Raw genomic sequence first — 7,122 nt, forward strand, 5'->3', positions numbered from 1 at the left:
CACATCTTCCACACTACTTTCTCCTTAAACCCCACTTATCTCTTCTTACCCTATTTTTTAGATTAGGAATTATTTTTATTGCAGAAGCACCTAGAAGGCCCAGCTGTGATCATGGCCCCTTGCAAGGGACCATGATCACAGCTGGGCCATCTAGATATTACTGCAATAAAAATAGTTCCTAATCTAAACATGAAGATAGGTCTAGCCCAAAGACCTCACAACCAACGCAGCCAACAGGCATAAGGGTGGAAGGAGAATGTATTATCCCCATTATACAGATGAGGACAGAGGCACAGACAAAAGTGACTTGTCCAAGGTTAAGCTAGAAGTTTGGAGCAGAGTCAGGAACTGAAGCAAGATCTCTAGAATGCACTTGTTACCTCAAGAACCTCCTTCCTCTTGCTATATAAATTAACTGCTATCCCCAGTCTTCTCTTTGTCCTATTTTTGATAATGTAAGCTCTTTGGTCCCTGTTCTTTAAGGCAGGACATGTGTCTTCCTGCACTATGGAAAATCCATCTTCTGTGTTCCATGCTCTACTGGTGTTTTCTAATCACTTGTGGTTTCCAAACTTCCTAAAGTCATGGAACTCTTTCGTATCACCTCTTCTACCACGGAACTCCGACGTCTGGCTCTGCGGGCTGCACAAGCCAACCCAGAGCCGGGAGCCTTGCCCTTCAATGGTGACACACTGCCTTCTGGTCCAATCTACCATTACCTCCTATCTTTTTGTGGAACCCAGGGTCCCAGGGAACACAGTTCGAAAACCACTGGAACACACTAACCACGCAACATAGTCAAATGATGATTTTTCTACGTTCTGGCCTCCTGCACACTTAATATTTCATTCTCAATGTAAGTATAACATATGGTTTTGGGCACTGAGTAGACTGGCCCCAAACCGCTCAGCCCTTTTAAATATCTAGTAACAGCATTCAATTTCCTGACCTTGGAAAGCAATTAATTTTGTAGGCAGACTATCTGCTGCACAAAGTAATATTGTCTTTTCTTTCCCTAGGAAGTATAAATGTTACCTTGTTCTTGTATTAAAGGACATAGTAAAGGTAAGGGGACTGATCAGTTTTCATTCAACTCATCAGCACTCATCTTGGTGTTTATATACCCATGGAAATAAAGCTGTTTGAAAAGTGGATTTCTTCTGCTCTGCATGTCTCATTACACATGATTTACAAGTCTGCTTTTGTGCTTTTATCACTGGCACCCATCCTGAAAGGGGCCTTGCATGCATCCTTCAAAATATCTGCTGGGCATTTTTTTTAAACTTAAGCCTTCCATTCTATTTTAACTTAGTTATTTAACCCCTTGATCATGTTAATCTATTTTTAAAGAGGTGTTTGAATTGATCAGCATTCATGGTCAGTCAGATCTATTTTATGCAGCATTCAGTATAGCTGGTTTATATGCTCCAGACAGCAACCTGGAGAAAGGAGGCCCTACTCTCACTTTTGATTAACAAAGAAAACCTGGACACAGCGTTATATTATGGTGAGCAATGCCTTGAAGCATCAATGTACACGTCACTAGAAAAGGAACATTTCAATATTATGTGCGCTCTAGGGCACTCGGCAATTTCCTATTGGACCAGTCACATGCTTGCTATCTCCAGGGTCCTGAGGGTGTTGGCACAAACCACCAGAAATGGGAATATGCACCACTGGGAACTGTTAGAGTCAACATGCACCCATGCAAAATGGGAACCCCAGGAGATAAAAGACATACACATGCAACAAGTCTGCCAGGGAATGGAAATCCTCATGGCACTGCATATGAGCACTGGAAACTAGCAAGGACCCCAAGCCCCATCCTCTGCACATAGGGAAAGGTAAACCCTCACCTTCCAGGCAATACAGATATTTTATTCTAAAGATTCCCCAGAGAACAAACTCTGGCAGCTCAGGAGACAGAACAAGCAAAGGAAAGCACAAAGTGAAGGCCTCTGTCTTGTCTAGGGGAACATGGAAGTCTAAAGACCTGATGTGATTTAAGAAACACAAGCAAGGCGCTGAGCATTGCCTTCCTAGACAGCAAACACAACACGGAAAAACCTAAGGGCAAATCAACGAGTTTACCCCTTTCTGGCACCACTGAGCATGCTTCTTGACAAAGAGGCCAGAGCAATACCCTGCATTAGTAAACCCACTGCCAGAGCTACATGGTTGCCCAGCCATGGGAACAAGAGAAAGCTGCTTTGGGAGATATTAGAAATAGTGACTCATTTGAGACACTAGTGATATTTACAAAGTGCCAGACAGCCCCCAGTCTTGCTCTTTATTTGCCTAGGCTGCCATGTCAGTGAAGGAAGTCAAGCCAAAGGTCTCAGCTTTGGAAAAAAGTATCCTAGGTCTTTCTCCACATGCTTCTGAAGCAGAGGTGATGGGTTCTGGAAATAATCTTGGCTAGTCCTCCATGAGCAGAAGGGTACTAATTGTATTATGGGTCTCAATGGAGGAGAAATCAAGTAAAAGGTTTGGGGGAGGGGAGAGAATGGAAAAATGGAAACATTGTAGACTGAACAAGGAAGTGAATGAAAGGCCAGAGCTGGGGCTATGGTATCTTGCTTTTAGTCTGATCTCAGCTTATTACTTGAGACATACTTTAGACTCTGCTTTGCCCTCCGGGCCAAAATTGTAAGGAGAAGGCTAGAAGGTCACCATACCTTGCTCCAAGCAGCCCTTCATCTCACTAGAGCATGTCTATCTGGGTAAATAAGCCTCTAATTAAAAAACAAAAATCACCATCTTTGGTTCAACTGTGATGTTTGGTACCACTGCTTGTCTCATGAATAGGTATCCACCTACCATTCCCTCTAGAATCAAAGTCTTGGCTCATTCCCCTTCTCTGCCCACATCCTTTCCCCTCTCTTCTTTTCAATGCAGGTTTCCCCACATCCACATATATGGACTATATGAACGGTTTTACCATGAACAGACACACAAACACACACTCCCACAGCACATATCAGAGGCTAGCCCTGCCTTGCTATTTTTGCCTTTCCCTGCAGAGTCAGGATCTGGTTGGGAAGCAGTTTATAATGTGGCCTACCTTCTGATTCCTCCAGGTCTGAAACGCAAGCAGCAGCTGGGCTTCAGAGGTAAGGATTGGGGCTGCCTCTGTGAATCAGCAAAGAAGTCCCTGTGACAGGGATGCATGCTGAGGCTCAGAGCTGCTGTGTGCACGCTCTCACTGTCTCTCCTCCTCCAGCACCCCGTGCGGCTGTGTTGCTATGCAATCATATCACCAGGAGTAACAGCATCTCTCCAGCCTTAGGCAGATATACCCTTGATTTGGCAAATGCAAGAGGAACAAGGACAGTTCTGCAAAGTGCCTGGACCTCTTGGAAATTAATCCCAGGGAGGGAAGAAAGAATAAAACGGGAGATGCAGACGAAGAGATGTACACAGGAGAAGGAGGAGACAAAACACACATGGAGACAGAGAAGGAGACAGAAATACAAATACACACAAAGGCATGAAAGCCTGACCTCTGGAGACCTGATACAGGCTGCTGGATTCTCACAATCTCTTGACTGCCTGGTGATGTCTTTTGACAACATTTCTGAGGCAGTCAGGAGGTGTGGGGGGGTTCTCATGTTAGGGTGCAAATTTATTTTTAACCCTGGAAATTGCTACATGATTTTTCATTTAAGCAGCAGGAGGATTGGGATATTTGGGATGTTTATTTTACTTGTAATACAGGAAGTAAAGACTTAAATAAATATGTAGCTATGGTTAAAGGCCAAACAAAAAAAAATCACTTATTTTAAAACACATTTTTGTTTTTGCAAAAGAAAAATAGCTAGAGCCAGAATTGGGAGCCAACTCTCCCCAAATGTGGGTATAAAATCCTGATCTGAACTTTGCCAAGTTCAGTGATGTTTAAATTCAGCCCACTGGAGACAGGGCTCAAGCTGCTGAATTGGCTGTGAACCCAAAGGAAGACAGAGGGGTTTGGATTTTAGTCCATATGTCAAAGTTGCAGTTACATTTTGCACTTCTCTAATACCTTCCACTTGAGGGTCTGATAAAATACCCTGGTGCCAAAACTACTGTTCTCTAATTAGGATTAGGGAAAACAAAGCACTATACATTTGCAACCTGTGCCAAGCTGAGGTCACAGCTAGACTGCAGTGGGCTCTAGTTGATCCACAAGACTCTTTCCGTCTCTCCCTAAAATAATTAATGCTCTGAAAATAGCAACCCAGTGCCCCCTAAGGAACAAAGTTTAAATAGCCCTAGCTCTCCTCTGCCTTCCAAGAGCCTATTCAGGCCTAGCATGTTAAGTTTTCTAGGTATTAAGTCATGGGCCTCTAGAAATAGTATTGCCTTTACAGCTCCTTCTGCTTACAAAGGCCACCCTTCTTATGATATTCATCACGATTGGGAAAATTTCACTGCAACTGAAAATGAAGGCCTGCTTCCCTAATAAATGGCCAGATCTGTCAGAATGAGCAGAACTTTGGCTATTCATGATTCCACAGTGAAATACTGTCTATTCCCAACTGAGACATCCCTCACCTGTAGAAATGGAAGATGCTGCTGACAAATTACACCAAATCTGGGCTTCTTGTGGTAGATCCAGCCTATAATCTGTAATCTGGACTGTTAATGTCAGAGCTATTTAGTATATGGTTACCTGATGGAATCACTTTTTGGCAGCTGCAGTAAGCATTATTTTTGGATTGAGACCCCCCCAATATGTGCACACAAGATGGTTTTACTTCCAAACCTAAGTGAATCAATACAAGTGTGATTAAAGGAGAGGACAGCAATACAAAATGACCAGTGCTCACATTACTCGCACCCTTCTGCGAAAGGGACCCAAAGCAAGGGAGGTAAGAGTGTCACCATTCTGAAGTTCTTTTCTTCCCAGATAGCCCTGTAATGGAAAGCATAATTTATAGGGTGTTACAGAATTATAGAAGCATAGAAAATTATGGTTGGAAGGGACCTTGGGGGGGAACATCTAGTTCCCGCCTGTCCCTGCTTAAAGCAGGACCATCCCCAATTAGATCATCCCAGCCAAGGCTAGCTGGGTCTTAAAAATTTCCAAGGATGGAGATTCCACAGCCTCTCTGGGTAACCTGTTCCAGTGCTTTACTACCCTCCTGGTGAGAAAATTCTTGCTAATATCTAACCTAAACTTCCCTTCTGCAACTAGAGACTGTTGCTCCTTGTTCTATCATCTGCCACCACTGAGAACAGCCTAGCTCCATCCTCTTTCAAATCCCTCTTCAGGTAGTTGAAGACTGCTATTAAATCCCCTCTCCATCTTGTCTTGTCTTGTCTAGGCTAAATAAGCCCAGTTGCCTCAGAATGTCCTCAGAAGTCATGTCCCTCACCACTTTTGTTGCCTTTTACTGGACCCTCTCCAATTTGTCCACACCTTTTCTGTAGTGAGGACCCAAAACTGAACACAGTAGTCCAGATGTGGCCTCACCAGTGCTAAATAGAGGGGAATAACCACTTCCCTTGACCTACTGGCAACACACCTACCAATGCAGCCCAGCATACCATTAACTTTGGCAACTAGGGCACACTGTTGGCTCATATTCAGCTTGTCCACTGTAACCCCCAGGTCCTTTTCTGCAGACCTGCTGCCCACTAAGTCAGCCCCCAGCCTGTACTGGTGTATGGGATTGTTCCATCCTAAGTACAGGACTTTGCACTTGTCCTTGTTGAACCTCATGAGATCCCTTTTGGCTTAATCCTCCAAGTAATACCCACATCATTTTGTGCATATTTATAGTGGGGAACATCCCCTTTTTTATGACTGAGCATTTTAGAACCTAGTTATTTTGGGGTGGCACTTCCTATGGGTTAATTTCAAATTCTACCTTAAGCTTATTAGCATATTCAGTTACCTACTACAACACTACTTGTGGTTTATCCTGGTAGCTGCCTAGAACAGAGGTAGGCAAAATATGGCTGGCTGACCAGATCCAGCCTTCCAAGGGATTTTATCCGGCCCACAGTGGGTCCCTTGGCTCTGTCCGACCTAGGTACAGCCATGATGGGGGCAGCTGGTCCCACTGCCCCCAAGTGCCGTGCTGCCCCAGCCTCACTGCGCAGCTGAATATGCTTCCTGGCAGCCCCCATACCAGCAGTTCCTTCCATCTCCGCCGCCACTGCCGGACCTGGCGCTGCTGCCCAGGCACCCTAGCCCATCTGGCTTGCACCCCCTGCCGGGAGTGCCAGATGGAGTGGGCAAGGTCACCAGAGACCGGCCTGGGAGCCACACAAGCAGGGTGTGCTTGGCTGGGCAGAGGGATGTGGCCACAGGCAAGGAGCAGCATGTAAGAAGGAGGACAGGTGGATAGGGCTGGCGCTGTGACTGGGACCGCAGGGTGATGACAGAGTAGGGCTGGGACTCAGAGCACAGCCATGATCCACTCTTTGCATGTCCTTGTGATGTGCACCAATTCAGCAGGCAGGGAGGGGAAGCTATGAATGTAACTAGCTAGAAAAGGGGAGAATTGTTTCAAAATAAACAGCATGTGACCTGTGCCACCTACACACAGGGAGAAATTTATACATGAAGCAGCAAGTAACACTTTGACCATAGGGGCTTATAGCACAGTTCCCTCACAGAATGAACAAAATAATCAGTAAAGTAGGTGCATACAGGCCTCCCTGCTTTAGCTACCCTTCCAATAGCTTCCTGTAAACATTTCTACTGTTGTTATGGAATTTATTAAACAATATTGGGTAGTTTGGAAAATCATACAGTCTTCAGACCAACACTGTCAACTTGTACACCAGGGGTCAGTAACCTACAGCCTGTGTGCTGGACCCAGCCCACAGAGCCATTTTATCCAGCCTACAAACATGGGCCTTTGGTGGCATTTAAGGGCAGGGGGCTTTGGTAGTAGTTGTTATCTGTTGCTACCGTGGGAGCTGCAGGGCCTTTTCCCTGGTTGCTGTACAGAAAAGCAGTTGTGGTGGTGGGGTCCTAGCCCCCACTACCTTTTTTACCTTGTCAGTCTGGCCTGCAGTCTTTACAGGTTGCTGACCACTGCTCTACACAGTCTTATTTTCCATCTTACCAACCCTTTAGTTTCATGAATGTATAAAGAAACAATGTATTGTTGGGGGGGGGGGGGG

At 45.2% G+C, this 7,122-nt stretch overlaps 1 protein-coding gene across 3 annotated transcripts in view; it reads right to left on the bottom strand.

Annotated features, from left to right (window-relative positions):
- Positions 1-7,122, bottom strand: part of DRP2 (dystrophin related protein 2) — a 68,349-nt gene that overhangs the window by 57,736 nt on the left and 3,491 nt on the right. For 2 of the 3 annotated variants that reach the window (XM_019521204.1, XM_019521202.1), the window contains exon 1: positions 3,065-3,382. The exons of the other annotated variant lie outside the window; for it this stretch is intronic. The gene's annotated coding sequence lies outside the window, so the exon portion shown is untranslated. Of the gene's footprint in view, positions 1-3,064; positions 3,383-7,122 lie in introns of those variants that run through there. 3 annotated transcript variants of the gene reach the window in all.

This window comes from Gavialis gangeticus, unplaced genomic scaffold (assembly GCF_001723915.1).
Source record: "Gavialis gangeticus isolate Ggan-Ray unplaced genomic scaffold, GavGan_comp1, whole genome shotgun sequence".
In the NCBI taxonomy this organism is placed as follows: Eukaryota; Metazoa; Chordata; order Crocodylia; family Gavialidae; genus Gavialis; species Gavialis gangeticus.